The sequence below is a fragment of the Microcaecilia unicolor genome, chromosome 6, assembly GCF_901765095.1.
Source record: "Microcaecilia unicolor chromosome 6, aMicUni1.1, whole genome shotgun sequence".
NCBI lineage: Eukaryota > Metazoa > Chordata > Amphibia > Gymnophiona > Siphonopidae > Microcaecilia > Microcaecilia unicolor.
Genome location: NC_044036.1, coordinates 270,295,531 through 270,315,583, shown reverse-complemented (window position 1 = coordinate 270,315,583; position 20,053 = coordinate 270,295,531). Strand labels below are relative to the sequence as shown.

General features: G+C 42.0%; 1 protein-coding gene across 1 annotated transcript in view; it reads left to right on the top strand.

Annotated features, from left to right (window-relative positions):
• The first annotated feature begins 766 nt into the window (after positions 1–766).
• Positions 767–20,053, top strand: part of SCAI (suppressor of cancer cell invasion) — a 275,975-nt gene continuing 256,688 nt past the window's right edge. Inside the window, 1 exon segment of the mRNA XM_030206106.1 lies at positions 767–860. The gene's annotated coding sequence lies outside the window, so the exon portion shown is untranslated.

Here is a 20,053-nt window from a genome sequence, read left to right as displayed (position 1 = left end):
CATCTGAGCTTTCTTTATCCACAATAGAAATCAAACAAAATAAAACACGGAAAAGAAAATAAGATGATACCTTTTTTATTGGACATAACTTAATACATTTCTTGATTAGCTTTCAAAGGTTGCCCTTCTTCCTCAGATCGGAAATAAGCAAATGTGCTAGCTGACATTGTATATAAGTGAAAACATTCAAGCATTGCTATGACAGTCTGACAGGGTGGGAGGAGGGGGGTGGGTAGGAAGTATGCATGGGGACATCAAAGCATATCATTGATATTCTAACAGGGTGGGTGTGGATAGGTGAGGGGAGGGTGATCAACAGAGACATACAGCTTTATCCACAATAAAAGTGTATACATCATAGTTTGCTTTTCTGTGATAAAAATGTCTGTGTATATGGAAAGGGGGAAGCAGGCTTGGGAGTTAAAGGGCTGGATTGCACGGGGAATCCTCGCCACTGCCGAGTCAGAAGCACATGTCGTTGGGGTCAGCAAGGAACCGGCCACTTGGGCTGCAGTGGCACCTGAGCACCACATGTTGGCGCCCAACCCCTTCCCTGCGTCCGTAACTAAGCAGCAACCGCCGAACCGGGAGGCGGAGCAAATGCCTAGATCGACGCACGGTACAGCCAATAGCTACTCCGCTTGTGCCTTCTTTCCTCCAATCGTCGAGGAGGAGGAGGAGGGAGGATTCCAGAAAAAAAATTGGGGAAAATATACTTAACTTTCAAGGTAGGTTGAGCAGAGTGGCAGCTGCATTGGCAGCGGCTGTATAGGCGGAGTGCAGGTGGGGCATGGCGGTATAGGGAGCCGCCGCAGTTCAGCGGACGAGGGCGACAGGCTGCAGTAGCAGCACCTCCCCAGGTAAGTGTGGTGCTGTAAGCCGCCACTTTATGATGGGCATGTAGCGGCCTCATGCAGTGCAGCCTGCCCTGGGCACAGCACTGCAGCCTGGCACCGCTTTGTTCCCTCTCTCCTTTCAGGTGCACAATGGCTGCAGTCCTCTCTCTTGTCCCTGCCTGTGCCTCACCGGTGACTGAGCAGTGCAACCTGAAGGAGGTGGGCTTAGCTGCTACTAGGCTTCCTGCAGGTAGCTTGACAGTTACCTTGCTGTTTATATACATTCAGCCACATTTCTGATCAGTATAGCGTAGCTTTTATTTCATTCTCTTATTAATGCGCGCGCGCGTATGCATGTGGTGTGTGTGTATATATATCTATATCTCTAGATATATATAACCACACAGTAGAGCAGTAGAGATGCTGAATCATTGTTAATACATTAAATGTGCATATATATACTATGCATGCATGCACACACGTACAGATTTGTGGGCATGTACACAAACCAATGCTTTACATTTGTTTATGGCCTTTCAAAACCTTAACTGTAGGAAAGTATTTTTTTGTGGGTAGTTGAAGTCTTCACCTGCAAATCGCATTTATTCTTAAGGTATAATAATTGTTTTTTTTTAGTGAGTCTCTCCAAAATTAAAAGCATCAGAATATATTTTGAACGGGGGGGGGGGGGGGGGGCGGTCTTTAGACTAGTAGTAACAGACGCTTTTCGTCTGTCTGGCCTGTGGTGTGTACACCTTGGGCTCTGTCAGTGTGCTCTCATTGTGGCAGTCTTTCTCTGTGATATGTTTGTGCCCAGGTAAAGTAATCTGTTGCAGTGATATTCTTTTGGCCTGCGGAAATGAAAAGAGATGCCTCATTAGGTGATGCAGTGAGATTTTGGGCAGGCTATTATCTATGTGGAGTTTAATTTCAGTTTTTGGGGTACTGACATATTGGTTTCTTCCAGTAAAAATGGTTTCTGGCTGCTGCTTGTGAAATGTACAGGGTCGCTGCTGCTGTTGTGTGTCCATTTGTGTATTTAACTGATGCCCGTGTCCAGAGAGCCTGGCTGGCAGACAGCATACAGACAGCGGTAGAGAAAAAGAGTTAGATGAGGTTTTTTTTGTTCTGAAGTAGTTGAAAGAGTACTTTTAATTCTGCTTCTAAACAGACAGTGATGTAAGGGCAAAGCTGATTCTAGAGATGAGACAGGCAAGCAAGAGCTTGGTTTAGTTGTATGCATAGAGTAGGGTTGCCTGGGGTCTGTTTCTCCAAATAGGTTGTTTTTGTGCCTTTGAGGTAAGAGCATGGATTAATCAGAGGAAATGTGCTTCTGTCTGCTGAGGTAAAACAAGTATGAGAAACATGATTGTTATCCAGCTATATTTTTAAAAATGTGTTTATAAATAAGGGACAGAACATGTGATACCAGTGGAACTTCTACAGTCTGTATCCCGAAAGTGGCAAAGAAAGATTGGATCAAGTATATCTATTTTATACCATATTCTTTGTTGGTTTAATTATGAATTGATAATGAGCATGAGTGTTGAGCAGACTGGATGGACCATTCAGGTCTTTATCTGCTGTCATCTACTATGCTACATTGCAATTGTATCTGTTTGAGCAAGGGTTTTGACCTGTTGCAGAATATTAAAAAAGATTACTGCGTCGGGAAGCCTGCAGCTATTACTTTAGCATGAATCTCTTGCAATGAATATGTGGTGGGTCTTGAAGAATACTTCTGCACCTCCTCTGGAGTGTTGCCTGAAAGAGTGGAAGGGCTCTAGGCATGCACATGGTAAATGAGGACCCTGAAGTCAAGTATGGATTGGGGTGGACTACAATAAAAGGGAAGAGCTATAGAATCCCAGACTACAGCTTCCCCGCTGGCAACACTTAAGTGACATGATCTCTGAATAGTGAATTAATGTGATATATCATCTATGTATCCTGTGTATGACCATTTTTTCACCCTCTATAGCCTTTGTTTGCAAAAGGGGGGGGGGGTAGGGGGAGAATCCTCCTGTTATCCAGTTACTATCTACATACAGACACCTAAGACCCCCACACCCATCAGTGTCCTCCAGCTCTTGAATCTTCAATGAAATCAGTTCAAAAGCTCTTTCTCCAGACTCCCCCCTCAATCTTCATTCTCCATTCATTTAAGGCTGATACATGCTGGTTTCAAATCAGGGCAGAAGCCTGAATCTGAAGGAAAACTGCCCAGAATAAAGCAGAATATGGTAAAACAAAAAGGACCCTGCCCCCTTTTTTCTACACTTGTGGAATTGAGCACCACCAAGATGTAGATATATAATTATAGGGCCCCTTACAAAAAAGACCTAGAATACAACCAGAGGATGGTAGTTCAGCAGCAAGACCTGGGTTCAATTTCCAGACCAAGTCTCAGGTGGGTGGGGATGGTGTAGCAAGAGCAGCAGATGAATTACAGACTATAACAACACTAACAGTAACAATAGGTAGGTAGAGAGGGGAGAAGTAACAGCTAGGAGTAAAGGTTAGACAGAGAGTCAAGTTAAAAAGTGGGAAAGAAACTTACGAGGAAGTCAGCAGAGAGAGGCTTGGATTTGGAGGGGTGGGGGGAAGGACATGTGAATACCAGGGTAGTGGACAGTGGATTTTGTACTAGTTCTGTTGGGTGTGAAATGCGGTGCTCATTATCTTCTGAAAGTCAATATGTGAAGGAAACACAGGGGAGGCTGTGGCAGCCTTCAAAGGAAAGCAATGAGGACATTTTCAACATTGTATAACGGATAATTAAGGGATTGAAGATGGTTTAGAAAAGGGTGGCCATCATGATAGATCTCCAAATTTTTAGTGAAATTTGAGGGTAAAAAACGGATCCACTGACTCTTTTAATTTCCTCCTTAAATAAGATCCACTGTTTTTTGTTTTGAATTCACAGACTAATAGGGATCTAATTTTTTGCACTGATTGTTTGGAGAACCCCCTCAGCAGATGTAAAAATCCACAGTGAAACTGGTAGTACTATTGTTTGGAATGCAGATTGGATGTATCCCCCCCCCCAGATAAAGCAGAGGCAGGTGATCAGAAGATTGTCTTTGAATCATCCAGATCTGACATGACTGTTACAACTGAAACCTGCTTGCAGTAAGAAGTTTTTCTGCAGGGAGATGCATTGTCTCTGCTTGTTTCACTCCCTCCCCCCCTATATGGGGGGGGGGGGGGGGGGAGATCTACTTTCGATCTGACTTTTGCTGCAACTGGAACCTGCCAGTTGCTACACACTAGCAGTTTAAGTTTTGTTCACTCCTTCCTTCCCTTACTGTGCATACTTGCCTCTGTGGCCTTTACTCGCTGCTGCTAGACAAGGTAAAATCCACAGTCCATTGTAAGGCAGAATTGCTTAGGTCTGGGGGATCCGTTTTTTACTCAGGCCTAATTTAGAGAAGATTACAGCCACAGACACTCAGCTGGTGGCTGAGATATGTGGTCACGTGGGTGGGCATAAGAAAGAAGAGAATCTTCAGTTTTGGATATTTTAAGCATGAGAACTGAAAATGTGTACATGAGAAAATAGCAGAAAGGTAAGAAGAGAATGTATCTTATGCTAGTGACATAAATACTGCCCAAAACAGTCCCAACACTGTGGGAGGCCCAGTCAAGAAGGAGCCCAGTGATGCAGGAACTGCTCCAGCATCTTTCTACTGAGGAGGCCCAGGACTGACAGCCTGTAGACTTCACCAGCAGCAGTTCTCAAAACAGAGACTGAACCATAGCAAAGTCCTGGCATGGAGGCTTTCAGCCAGTGTGTGTTGACAAGCTCTGCACCAGGCCCTCCCTTTCCTTCCACATGGACTCCCTATTATATAGGAACCACATGCAAAAGGTGAGGCTAGGCTTGTCAGCATGTGCTGCATTTTGATACTCTGGAATTAAGATGTTGTGTACAACCGAGGACCCTCACGATGAGTTGAGAGGATGTGGGAGGGGGCCCTGCTGGGACAGGTGGGTAAGAAGAAGATTTCCTGGGGAGGAAAGCAGCCCACCTTCCATATTCCCTCTATTTCGCAATCTTCTGAAGAGATCCCTCTGCCTAGCTCACTAAGAGGATGACTCCAGCTGCTATGAAGGGAAATCCCCTGCAAAATGCTTGACTAGCTAGAATTTGTTCTTATGCCACTGTCTGATACTGAAGAGAACTGGTGGAGAAAATAAATAAAAATCAGGGCATCATCTGCAAAGCAGTGATAGGAAAATGGGTGAGAGAAGGCAAACTGTGTATGTGCATAGCCTAGCACAAACCATCTGTGATGAAACAGGTGACTTTTGTCTGTGACTTCTTATGTGAATGTATTGTTCTGCAGTGCATTTCCATTGCTTGGCCAGCAGATGGTGACTGTTTTTTTTTTTTTTGTAAAGCTATTACAGAAGTGAGCATTTTTTCCCACCTGAGCAAGAGGTAATTTTTAGTCTAAGTATGGGAGCACAGAGCTAAACATCTGTGTCCTGAGACCCCGTTCAAAGCTTGTGAACAGTTAATTTCCTGAAGCTTCCTAGGCATTACCCAGGTAGTGACAAAGAGGGGCATAATTGAACGAAAACGTCTATCTCCATGGGTGTTTATCTCCGAGAACGGGTCCGTGAAGGGGCGGACCGAACCGTATTTTTGAAAAAAATAAACGTCCATGTATTATTCGACAATTTGTGAGCTGGGCGTTTTTGTTTTTCAGTGATAATGGAAAATGAAAGCGCCCAGCTCAAAAACCGAATAAATCCAAGGCATTTGTTCGTGGGAGGGGGCCAGGATTCGTAGTGCACTGTCCCCCTCACATGCCAGGACACCAACTGGGCACCCTAGGGGGCACTTTTACAAAAACAAAAAAAAAAAAAGGTAAAAGAACTCCAGGTGCATAGCACCCTTCCCTTGTGTGTGAGCCCCCCAAATCCCCCTCAAACCCACTGCCCACAAGTCTACAACCATTACTATAGCCCTAAGGGGTGAAGGGGGGCACCTACATGTGGGTACAGTGGGTTTGGGGGGGTTGGACGACTAAGCATTAAGCAGCACAATTGTAACAGGTAGGGGGGGGATGGGCCTGGGTCCACCTGCCTGAAATCCACTGCACCCCCTAACAACTGCTCCAGGGACCTGCATACTGCTGCCAGGGAGGTGGGTATGACATTTGAGGGTGAAAATAAAAGTGTGAAACATAATTTTTTGTGGTGGGAGGGGGTTAGTGACCACTGGGGGAGTCAGGGGAGGTCATCCCTGATTCCCTCTGGTGGTAATCTGGTCATTTAGGGCACTTTTTGGGGCCTTATTCGTGAAAAAACAGGGTCCAGGAAAAGTGCCCTAAATTCTAGCTACAAACGCATACTTTTTTTCCATTATCAGCGAAAGGCGCCCATCTCTCCTCGGCCGATAACCACGCCCCAGTTCCACCTTCGCCACGCCTCCGACATGCTCCCGTCAACTTTGTACGCTTCCGCGATGGAGTGCAGTTGAAAACGTCCAAAATCGGCTTTCCATTATACCGATTTATTCGTTTTTGTGAGATAAACGTCTATCTCCCAATTTGGGTCGAAATCTAGGCATTTTTCTCTTTCAATTATAAGGTGGAAAGTGTTCAGACAGTTTTAATATTGATCCTTATTCTGTTACTTTTCCATCTGTTTTATATGGTTCACTATTCTAATTCTGTGACAGTAAACCTGGTTAGTTTATTGGCTCTGTTGTTCTGGACTGACTAAGAATCCTGGTGGTTTATGTGTTGGGTCTGTGGGTGGGGTGCTTTCCAGGAACTGTGGGATCCCTGAGAGTATGGCCCCAGTACACCTAGAAATCACCTGGGAATAATCTGAGAGTGGGAGACGTGCCCAGAGGCAAGTGGAACCCAGACAGTGGGGTGGAGGGTGCTAGTATAGTGCAAATGCCCAGGTGCAGGCAGGCCTGAGCAATGCTGAGGGCAGGGTTAAACCTAGGCAGGTGCTTGGTGTTTCGTGATACCATTAAAAAAAACAGTAGGTTGTCATAACCATAACAATAACTATTGATTTTGTTTCAAGGAAGAAATACCTCATATGGCTAGTAAAATTATTGCATTACCAATGGGCAAATGCATCATAGCACATAAACGCCCAGCTTTAATCATAGGTCAAAAACTCTTCATATTTTATAATGTTCGGTGTTAATGTCCACAACAATATGCATATTTTTAAATGTTATATTTTCTTTTATCTTAAAATCTTTTCACAAAATTGTTCTCCAATCTGTCCAATTTTATAGTTCAAACATTATCAAAAACAAGCCTCAGAAGAAAGCAGCACTTACCTTCACGGTTGTTTCGCAAGCAACTTAAAGCGGTGTTATTTAAGAAAACTGTGGGCTAACTTGCAGTTTAATGTGTTATGTAAACTGATATATATTCCCAGCTAAATGTGCTGTTTTTTTGTTGCTTTGTGATCCGCACAGAACAGTAGACGATGTTGCGGAATGCAAGACTGATGTAATGATGCATTTGCCTATTGGTGATGCAGTAATTTTGCTAGCCTTATGATGTCTTTTTTTCCCTTGAAACAAAGTCAATATTGTTATGGTTGTGATAACGTACTGTTTTATGATGGTTTGTGTTTTACACTTTAATTAATTTGGTAGTTTTGCCATTTTTTTGTTTACATTTACATAGCTTAGAACAGGAAATGGAGTCTCAAGGGACAAGAGTATGGTCAGAACAAGCCAGGGTTTTCCAAACCTGTCCTGGTGATCCTACAACCAGTCGGGTTTTCAGGATATCCGTAATCTTATTTAAAATGTATAGCCTGCTAATACCAGCATGATTGAATATGCATGCGATCTGGATACTCTGTATATGCAAATTGATCTCATGCATATTAATTGTGGACATGTTGAAAATTCAGCTGGCTGGAGGTTCCCCAACACAGGTTTGAGAAAGGCCTGGGGGAGGCATTCTTAACAAGGACCTTTTTGAAAACCATACTCTGATGATATGAGGAAAATGAGACATGAACTGTGCCATGAAGGGGAAGCATAGTAAGAAAGGTGTTGTGGTGGACCACGTTGATACCTGCAGGTGAGTGAAAAAGAGGAGGAGTTTTTAAAAGAAATTGAAACGGAGGGAGTTCAAAATGGCTGCCGAGTAGAGCAGACGTGTTACAGAAGCTCCTGCAAATTTTCCTTTTTTAAAAGGGCTTTTTGTATTAGCCATACCTAAAAATGCCTAAGAGAAGGGGGAAAGCTGCTGCTGCAGCCTCCCAGCGGCTTAGTACCCCAACTCGAAGCAGTCCAATTGATTCTTTTTTGCAGCGAGTTTTGGACGCTAGAACGCCGGTGAGCGGCTCGCTGTTGTCTCCTGTGCTGGTTGAAGGAGCGCAGGAGACCTTAGAGCTGGAAGTCTCTCTAAGCCCCGACGCTCGAACACCCCCTCCTCCTCCAGTGCCTCGCGAGATTGGAGCTCAAGGAATGGCATCTCCGAGTCTAACTCCGGAAAGGGAGATAGATGAAGGACGACGGGGGGCATATGAAGATCACCAGGGAGCTGGATTGATCGCACAGGCTGAAACATCTAAGGAGGAGCAAAATGCCTCGACTATGGAAGGAATTTCCTTACAACAACAAACGGGGGTAGGTGCCTTTTCACTTGCAGTTTTTCAAGATAAACCTCCTGAAGTTACGTTAGACTGTTTGTGGACACTCATTGCATATTTGGGCAAAGCATTAATTCCTCAGATTCAAAAAGTGAAACAGGATGTTGTCTGTGTAGAGGAGAAAATAAAGCAATTGAATGTAAAAATTGAGAAACAAGATAAGGAAGTAAACGACTGCAAGAAGTTCAAAATAACATGGTGAAAGACTTAATTAACTTAAGAAGAAAGGCAGAGATAATGGAAAACTTTTCAAAAAGTTATAACTTGCGATTTATTAATTTTCCTCAATTAGACAATGTGGCTCCTAGAGAGATGCTGAAAATATATTTTGAAGATATCTTACAGATAAGTGAAGAAAATATACCTCCTTTTGCGCAAGGTTTCTACCTTCCATCTAGACAGCAACAAACATTACAAAACCAACCCCTTGATGTTTCAGCTTTACTAGAAACCTCAGACTCTGAACAAGTAATACCAGCCACGTTATTGGCTACAGTTGCTTTGTCTCCGGACAAACTTTGGATATTAAAATTGTTCTATAAAAATCGTGGAAAAACTCTTCAAAGGGTTAAAAATTAGTGTATACCCTGATGTATCAAAGGATACACAGTTGCGCCGGAAAAGATTTCTTCAGAAAAAGCAGGAAACGATTCAACTGGGAGCAACTTTTTTTTTTAAATTTCCATGCAAGTGTTTGGTCACCTACCACTCTGAAAAGTTTGTGTTTTATGACCCATCCCAACTCGAGACATTTATTACATCTAGAAAGACAGCTGAAACAGTAGTTTCAACTAGTGATGTTGTTTGAAATTGGAACATAGTGTCCTTTACACCTCTGCTACTCTTTTGTAATTGTGTTTATTTCTTAGTAATATACCTTCAATGATGTTTGAATTTTGAACTCCTAATTTGAGGACTTGTATTGGTTTGAGGGAAGTTTCATAAATTATATATTGCCTATTATATTGTAACCTCATTATATCCAATTTTTCTGAACAAGTTTGTATACTTGAAAAGTTGAAATTTAATAAATAAAAAAAAAAAAAGAAAAAAAAAAAGAAATTGGAACAGAACAGACCAAACAAAATGCAAGGGGTCAGTGGCATCTGTAAGACAACAGAGACTGGGGTCTGCTTATACATGGCACCTTCCTATAGTAAAGAGGTCCTGAGAGTCCCTGAGATACTAGGGTGAATTATTAAACAGGGATGTTCCAAATTGAACCCTAGGGTTAGGGAGATTTGCTGCTTTTTGCTTTCTCTCTTTCTGTACAGTATTCTGTGTATGTATAGGTGCACCAGAAAAGTGGTGGGGTTGCAAAAAACAAAATACCTGTGCACTTGGAGGCGTATTTTCAAAGCACTTAGACATACAAAGTTCCATAATAACCTATGGAACTTTGTAAGTCTAAGTGCTTTGAAAATGAGCACCATATGGACAAGACAGTGGTATGTTGGGTCTCTGATCGTTTGCCATTACCCACATCTGTTCTGATTCTTTTTGATATCCCATACCCTCCGGTGGATTCTTTTAGGTACTTAGATGTTATCATTGATTCTAGTCTTACTTTTGCAAAACAGATTTCTTCTGTTCTTAGAACAGGTTTTTTTGGACTAAGACGATTATATTCAGTTCTTTTGTTTTCTCAATTCAAAAACATTACATATACTATATCATGGTTATGTAAGTACACGATTGGATTATTGTAATGTAGTATGTGTTGGTTTACCATAATCTGCTTTAATGAGGTTTCAGTCTTTACAAAATACAGCTGCTTGCTTTCTTTGCCGAAACAAGCGTAGAGATCATGTCATGCCTCTCTTTCTACGTTTACATTGGTTGCCTATTCGGTTCAGAATTCATTTTAAGATTTTGTTATTGAACTGAGCATTATGGATGGATTCTCCAGATTATTTGTCAAACCTTGTCATAATTTATATTCCTACGCAGATTTTGTGGTCATTGAATGACCGTCATTTAGTTCTTCCTTTGTCCTAGCAGGCATGTTGGGAATTGACAAGATCAAGTGCTTTCTTCTTTTTAGCACCTTCTCTCTGGAATTCTTTGCCTCTGGGTCTTGATGCAGAATTGTCTTATAAACAATTTAAAATACATTTAAAAAACACATCTTTTTACTAAAGCTTTTGGAGCACCGATGGGAGATTGATGGGGGCAGTCACATGTACATATTTGTTTTTGATTTGTTGTATGTTTTGGTTTATTTTATGATAGTTTTATTCTGTTGAATGGTTTCTTTTATCTGTTCTATTTGAATTGGAGTTCTTTTTTGAATGATTTTATATTGTGCATCGCCTGGACTTGGTTTGTTTCAAATTTGGTGATTAATCAGGTGTTTATAATAAACATAAACATATCCCCAGGTCCTGCTTTTGTGCATTGCATTTAATTTGCTTAATTATATGCATATAAACGGAAAAGACAGTGGAAAATTTGGTGTATTGGTTGACAAGAGAATTTTTTAGTGGGCATTGCTTAAGTTGATAAAGTAGCTTATTAGCAGGTTTTTATTTCAGCTGCCAAAAAGGTTTGGCCAGCTGTGAGTATTCTCATGAAATGGTGAACACTCAGATCTGAGAGTACTTCACTTCCCATCATGGCTGTATTGTGGTCCAAGCACTTTCATTCATCTAAGAGAGCATGATAAAATATTTACAGCACACTAATTGGCAGGCACATCTGCACTTACAGGAAGCTTATGACCCAAAGGTATTACCAGCATCAGCCCATTCCACTTTCCATACAGGTGAATAATTGATTTAAGATGCACTGCTGGTTTGGGCCTCTTATCTCTGGTTCCTTTTCACTTCCTTTTGCCTGGGACTGCAAGGTTGGAGCTTAGGTGAGGAGCTCTCTGTGCAGTCCAACCCATCCGAGCTTCCATTTTAACTGCCATGCCAGGTACTGGCAATTTTCTGCCTCAGATCCAGGGGTGCTGTGGTAATTCAACACCCCATGAAGGTGATGCTTTCCATTACAAATAAGTCAAAGACAGATTTTTGTGTCCTCACTATAAATACTGTTGAGCTCCCCTATCAGTCTGAGGGGGATGAATACAACAGGTGCATATATGTGAATGTATGTGTATACATTAAAGTTCCTTCATGTGTGGTAGAGCTCAACTTTGTTCTGCTAGTTCTAACCTAGGTTGTACTGGCTATCTTTGGAGAAGAAAATTCATGTTAAGATTCTTTGTGTGGTGTTTAGATGTCTTTGCTGAGCTACCCCGTGTCTTTGCTGAGCTACCCTGTGATATATATCAAAACTGTTGCATTGGTGTCAGTCACTGTACTCTTGAAGATGGTTTCGGCAAGCTTTGCTTCCAGTTCTTTCATTTTCTAGTGGTTAAATTGATGGTGATTTAACTTTGCCCTTTTTCCCATTTTGCCCAGCACTGCTGAACTTAATTACTTCAGAGGCTCATCCAGAACTTAATTATCAGAAGTTTGGCAAAAGAGTGAACGCTTGGCTATTTCAGTGAGTTTTTGGGTAGTCAATGATAGGAAGGTGTTGGTATGAATGTTGAGGTTCAGGGCGATCAGTGGCACATGGTGGTTTGCCTTTTTTAGAACTTATATGGCTTCCTCTGATAGGGCTGGGGAGTGAGTTGTAGATGGGTGATGAATGTGATTTATTCCATAGTGACTTCTGAGGATGGGGGTGATGGATTTTGCTGCTCTATTTTTTTAATGGGTTGTTATTCAAAGTAGTCAAATCGCGGGAAGATTGTGAAAAACTATTAGAGGACTTACAAGACTGGGAGACTGGGCGTCTAAATGGCAGATGACGTTTAATGTGAACAAGTGCAAAGTGATGCATGTGGGAAAGAGGAACCCAAACTATAACTACGTTATGCAAGGTTCAGTGTTGGGAGTCACGGACCGAGAAAAGGATCTAGGTGTCATCGTTGATGATACGTTGAAAACTTCTGCTCAATGTGCTGCTGCGGCTAGGAAAGCAAATAGAACGTTGGGTATCATTAGGAAAGGGATGGAAAACAAAAATAAGGATATTATTCTGCCGTTGTATCGCTCCATGGTGCGACCGCACCTTGAGTATTGTGTTCAATTCTGGTCGCCGCACCTCAAAAAAAGACATAGTGGAATTGGAAAAGGGCGACAAAGATGATACAGGGGATGGGATGACTTCCCTATCAGGCTGAAGAGGCTGGGTTCAGCTTGGAGAAAAGGCGGCTGAGGGGAGATATGATAGAGGTCTATAAGATAATGAGTGGAATGGAACGGATCGATGTGGAGCGTCTGTTTACGCTTTCCAAAAATACTAGGACAAGGGGGCATGCGATGAAGCTGCAGTGTGGTAAATTAAAAATGAATCGGAGGAAAGTTTCTTCACTCAACACGTAGTTAAACTCTGGAATTCACAGCCGGAAAAGGTGGTTAAGGCGGTTAACTTAGCGGACTTCAAAAAAGGGTTGGACGGCTTCCTGGAGAAAAAAGCTATAGAATGTTATTGAATGGACGAGGGAATACAGTATTTCTAGGATGGGCGGGACAAATTGCTTGTTCTTTTGGCCGCTATCGGTGACAGGGTGCTGGGCTCGATGAACCCTTGGTCTGTCCCAGCATGGCGATGCTTATGTACTTATGTACTGTGCCTGAGTGAGTGGGAAGTAGAGATAATGTTTTATTGGGGATTGGGAGTGGGTTTTATGTTTTACACTGGTTTATTGTTTGGGGATTTTATAACCCTCATTGGGGTTTTTATAATTTTAAAAGTGGACAGTTGAGTGTAAATAATATTATTTTAGTAAGGACAGTCAGGGCAATTCTATAAATTGGTGCATGCGTTTACATATGCACTTTGTGTGCATAAATGTCAATAAAATTAGCACTTATGTGCATAAAGGCAGTTTGAGCTGTCTGTAATAGAGCACATAAGTGGAGGGCACCAGTCTTGATATCCCAAGGTGCCCGGTTCAAATCTCACTTGGGTAGGTCACATAACCCTCCATTGCCTGAGGTACAAACTTATGCCCAGATTAACAAAAGCCCCGCGCTGTTCCAAACAGCGCTTTAAAAATAGCACTGGAAGAGGAGGGAGTGTACTGCCTCCCTCCTCCAACAAAGGGGAAAGAGGGCCACTAGACCACCAGTTTGGGGGGGGGGGGGGCTTGATTTGTGGCCTTCTGGGCCACCAGGGCTTTTTGGGGGGATGCGAGGGGGGGTTAGGGAGGCTGGAGATCCACCAGATCTCTATCTCCCCATGAACTTGGGGTTTGGGGAGACTGGAGGTCCGCAGGACCTCCAGCCCCCGTGTTGCTGGGTCGGGGTTCCTGCTCCTGGGGGGGGGGGGTGCTGTATTGGGGGGAATGGGGGGGGGGCTTGATAGCATGTAAATGCATTCTGGACAGGGCTCACCATTCCTCCCCAATGGTCTGCAAACCCTAACACCAGCTCCAAACTAGCGTAGGGTTTGTCGTGGACAACGTGCCAATGTTTGGCGTGCTGCCCACTGATCATTGTGGAGGAATATGTTTAGCATGTATATTTGCGCTAAGAGCACTATTTAGCATGCTTTTGCATGCTTGTTGCAGTCAGAGTCCGCAAGCACGTTGTTTCACGTGCTCAGGGGCTCTGATCATGGGGCGGTAGCAAATGCAGGCGTTAGTATGGTGCTAATGGCCTCTATCATCTTCATTTACTTCTGCTCGTCAGCCCATCAGATTGTAAGCCTTCCAGGGACAGGGAAATGCCCAGTGTACCTGAATGTATCTCACCTTGAGCTACTACTGAAAAATGTGTGAACAAAATCTAAATAAATAAATAAATAAGTGCCTTACTGCATAACTGCAAGGGGGATGTCTATACTTATGTGAATAAGTTATAGAGTACCATAAATTATGCACATATGGGCTGTTTTACTAAGCTGCAATAAAAGGGGCCATGTGCTGTGATTAGCTCATGGGTTTCCCGACGCACTGAGGCCGCTTTATTTTGGCAGTAAAATGGCCGCATTTCCATTTTTTTTCTATTAATGGCCAATTGCTAATTTCCAAATTAGCACGTGGCCATTATCACACGAGCCCCTACTTACACTTATTTAGTAGGTGGAAAGAGCTCACCCGCTAACAATGTGCTAAGTGGTTGGTGTGTGGTATAGCTGCGCCAACCAAGTAGTGCTGGGCATGCCTACTCTCCGCCCCCTGCCAAACAGGCCCTCAGTCTTAAGAAGCCTATTCAGATGCCTGTACTACTGCAGAGTGCCTGAGCATGCCCCGCGGTAGTGCATTTTGGTGTACAGGAAGCATGCGGTAGTGCTTACTGCTGCTTAGTAAAAGGATCTCATAGGTTGTAACATTTAGGCATTCTCATTTATGCCCGCCATTCACATGGATAAGCGGGCATGCCAATGCTGACTTACACTAGCATTCTATGATGGAATCTTGGTACCCAAATACTGTTATAGAATTAGCATTCAGCGCATGGCATCAAAGGGCCTACATTGTGGTGCCCATTTATAGAATTGTACCCTATACTTGTTTGGCCATCATTAACTCAATATAGACATCCTATTGCATGTTAGTGTGCCCTATTATGAAATAACATGTACTAAAACCAGACAAAACTACTAAACATTTTCCCCTGCTTTTTGCCATTTGCTTCCCTGCTTGACTGTACAGCACTACACAGCAGCGATTATTCTGTGAGGTTGGAAGTTGTTTAACTGTAAGAGTGATTGGGTTCAGAGGGACTGCTTTCACTCTGAGTCTTCTGGAAAGAGGTCACAGAGCTAACTGAGGTTTTCCAGGTGTGTTTGTAGCACAAGGAGATGAGGAGGAGGAGGGACTGAAGCTAGTGGGGCAGTGTTTCCCAGTGCTAGTTTCACCTCTTAACACTTGGAGGGTTAGTCTAATGCTTAGAGCAGCAAGCTGTGAACCAGGAGAGCCCAAGGATATTTTTTGTGACTTTGGACAATATCTGGAGTAAAGTCACGAAAATCTACTATAGCAGCATTTAATTTTCGAAAGGGTGCTATGATAAAATGAGGAAAATGGTTAAAAGAAGCTAAAAGGATTGGCTGCAAAGGTTAGGACTTTAAATCATGCATGGGCACTGTTATAAATACCATCTTGGAAGTCCAGATCAGATGTATTCCACATATTTACATAGGTAGAAAGAAGAGCAAATGACAGACAGCAATGTTAAAAGGTAAAGTGAAAGAGGCTATTAGAGCCAAAAGAACATCCTTAAAAAAGTGGAAAAAAGACCCAAATGAAGAAAATAATAAGCAACATAAGCACTGACAAGTTAGGTGCAAAACATTGATAAAGAAAGCTAAAAGAGAATATGAAGAGAAAGTTGCCACAGAGACAAAAACTCACAGCAACAACATTTTCAGGTACATCATAAGCAGAAAATCTGTGAGGGAGTTTGGGGGATCATTTGATCACAAAAGAACAGAAGGGGCACTCAGGGAGGACAAGGCCATAGCGGAGAGAACAAATGAATTATTTGCTTTGGTCTTTACAGAAGATGTAAAAGATCTACCTACACCAGGAATGGTTTTCAAGGATGCCGATGTGGAGGAACTGAAAGAAATCTCAGTAAACCTAGAATATGTACTGAGCAAAATTGACAAATTAGACAGTAGTAAATCACCTGGTCCGGATGGCATGCACCCTAGGGTATTGAAAGAACTCAAACATGAAATTGCTGATCTGCTGTTAGTGATCTGTAACCTGTTTTGAAAATCATCTGTAGTACCTGAGAATTGGAGGGTAGGTAATGTAATGCTGATTTTCAAAAAAGATTCCAGGGGTGAGCTGGGAAATTACAGACCAGTAAGCCTGACTTCAGTGCTTTGCTTTATTTTTTGAAGACATGAATAAACATGTGTTTAAAGGTGAACCAGTTGATGAAGTGTATCTAGATTTTCAGAAAGCTTTTGACAAAGTTCCTCATGAGAGACTTCTGAGAAAATTAAAGAACCATGAGGTAGGAAGCAATATTCTGTTATGGATTAGGAATTGGTTGATAGAAAACAGAGGGTAGGGTTAAATGGCCATTTTTCTAATGGAGGAGAGTGAATGCTACTGGGATCAGTGTTATTTAGCATATTTATAAATGATCTGGACATTGGAACAACAAGTGAGGTGATTAAATTTGCAGATGACACAAAACTATTCAAAGTTGTTAAAACATGCAGACTTGTGAAAAATTGCAGGAAGACTGTTGGCAATTGGAAGACTGGGAATCCAAATGGCAGATGAAATTTAATGTGGACAAATGCAAAGTGATGCACATTTGGAAGAATAATCTAAATCTTAGTTACCTGAAGCTAGGGTCCACCTTGGGAGTCAGCACACAAGAAAAAGATCTAGGTGTCATTGTAGACAATATGCCGAAATCTTCTGCCTGTTGTGCGGCGATGGCCAAAAAAGCAAACAGGATGCCAGGAATTATTAGGAAAGGGATGTTAAATAAGACTAAAAATACTATAATGCCTCTGTATGGCTCCATGCTGCAACCTCACCTTGAATATTGCATTTAATTGTGGTCACCATACCTCAAGAAAAGATATAGCGGAATTAGAAAAGGTTCAAAGAAGAGCAACCAAAATGATAAAAGAAATGGAACTCATCTCATAAGAGGAAACACTAAAGAGATTAGGGCTCTTCAGCTTGGAAAAGAGACAACTGAGGGGATATATGATTGAGGTCAACAAAATCAAATCCTGAGTGGTGTAGAACAGGTAAAAGTATTTGTTTTTTTACTCAATTTACATGGATACACTTTTATCCATGGTGTTAATTGGCAATTATTTGAATTTGTGCGCGCATCTTCCTGTGCACTAGTCTATAAAGTTGCATGCAGATATTGTCTTGTGGAGGTGTGGCCATGGGAGGGGCATGGGCAGGTTAGGGGCATTCCCATACTATAGGCACAATATTGAATTCCAGGGTTGTGCACTCAATTTGTGCACCAGGATTTTGCCAGGTTTCACTTGGTGTAAGTCTATATGCATAAAGTTGGTCGCAGGAATCGGCATTAAGATATATTTTATAAAGGGTGCATGGCACAGAATGCCCTTTATAGAATGCAGTTTCAGCGCAGATCTTTCCAGTGCCTAACTTTCAGCACCATTTACTGAATCTAGTCCTTTATGTCTACATTTCTGACAGTACCTGAGCATTCAGAGTTTAGCCGGTGGATAAACCTGGTGTGGACAGAGCTATTCTGGTTTCTAATCCAACCCCTATTCCCTACAGAACAGGAGGGGAAGGGCTGAGACTGATGTACATAGGGCACAGCAAAAAACAAACAAAAAAAGCTGTTCTTCTCCCTAATTCTCTCTCTTCCCACCTGTTTCTCGATGCCTCTCCTTGAGAGCTATGTGGTACAGGAGGAGGTGAAGGGGGTTGGAAGAAACAATTTCATATTTGTGTTTGGTGTGTCCGGTGGAGGTGAGGAATTCTGCTAACTTCTAGATTCCGTGTAGGAATCTTTAGCTATTTGGATTGTTTTGTTTTCCTAACAGGAGGTATGTTACATATGAGATTATCGTTAGAGTACTACTACTACTTATCATTTCTAAAGCACTACTAGACGTACGCAGCGCTGTACACTTGAACACGAAGAGACAGTCCCTGCTCGACAGAGCTTACAATCTAATTTGGTGCTAGGTGGGTTAGTGAGATTTGGAAGTGAGTTGCATTGTATGTGTCTAAGGTTTGATAGAAAAAGCCACATTTTGCTAAAACTTTTAATGGCCAGTAGCACTCTTTGATTTGAATTTTAGATTTATTTTTCATTTTTCCCAGATCCAAGCACAAGATGAGTGGCATATTAAGCTACATGAGTCATTTCCCTGCCTAAATGGTCTTACAGTGTAGTTATACATGGGGCAGTGGAAGGTGAAGTGACTTAGGTCACAAAGATTCTACGTGAGAAAAGCAGGATTTGGACCCTGGCTTCTTGGGTCACAACCTACTTTTCTAACCACTAAGCTACTCCTCCTCTAGTAAGTGGATTCATAAGTGTGCTGAGCAAAGAAAACTGTTTAGCTCAGAGCTTCATTTACTGGTCAGAGCACTGCAGTTCCAGCAGTACAGACCGCACATCTCAGCCTAATGTGGAGGTGGTGAGAGGTCCTTAAATAGCATTTTCCTCCATGGCTTCATCTTACACGAAGTTCTGTGTTAGACAAATAAAGTAACATACATAGTAAATGACGGCAGATAAAGACCTGTACGGTCCATCCAGTCTGCCCAACAAGATAAACTTATTTAGTGCCAGTGACAATAGCCTTGTAACCACGCTGAACTTCACAACCAAAGCTGAAGACATTTATTTTCTTTTTAAGCCTGAAACATGTGCCCTAAAGTGAAGAAGGGGAGTGATGGATCACAGTGCGGACAGCTGAATACTGCAGAGTACCCTTCTGTTAGCAAAGTAGCTCTGAAAATGATTTGTTATTGAGATGCAAGGATTCAGAAGCACCCAATGGATCCATTCTACACATCCTGTCAATAATTTCGTTTTACAAATGGGAATGATGATCTCAGTAACAGAAACAGAAAATAAAACAGCACACTTTATTATTACAATAACAAAATCTCTGACTTGGCTTTATCCAGGCACAGTATACCTAATAACCAGCATCCTTTTTTGTAAAGCCATTTTGTTATTAACTAGCCTACTTAACTGTACAGAGAAATATTTTCAAATCAATTACCTCACATTTTGAAGCATGGAAGCCCTTTTTGGTTTGCGTGGTTTTCAATAAGTTCTTTTGTATCTTTGTCTGCCTATTTAAACAGCATTTGATCACGCATTCATATTTATTGCATGTGGCAAACCTAAAGGTTTGCAATGAGCAGAAGAATGTCTCCTCCCTGAGTAAGAAAGACCACTGGGCAGGCCTTCTTCAAAGTCTTCCTTTCCTTGTAGAATTAAAGGTCAATATAAGAAAAACAGGTGATTTGAAGTCTGTCCAATAATGTTGCATGTCTTCATTAGCTTGAGGTGTTAACACTCCATCATGTAGAAAAACTGAACTTTAACAGGGCAGCCGTACTACTTTCAATACAAATCTTAAAATCAAGAAGCCAAAATAAAACTACCTAGCAAAAGACTAGCTTGGGCATCTCCTGCTATTTCTTGGCTGTTGCAAAAGAGAAAGAACAGGAAGAGGGTGCCCTCTTGCTCTCACATTTGGTCCATGAGTCTACCACTTCTATCCTAACCAGAAGACCAGTACATCTAGGACCAGCAAAATCTGTGCTTCATGGGGTGCATGGTGGCAGATTATTTCATAAACATATGATACTTCCATGCAGTGTGGAGCTAAAACCAGGGTTCCTTCTTCTAGCCTAAGGTGACAAACAGATCATTTGTTAACTGTTTATCTCCATTTATTATGCGGTGTAGGTGTGAGATCTTATTGTATTGTAGTTTTCTACTGATATGATATTGTAAGCATTATGTGCTTGGTGTTACCCACTTTAAACTTACGGGTTAAAGCAGAATAGACATGTCAGTTTTTTTTCCAATTAGAAATATTTTTTTATTGAAATGCTGTTACGTTCC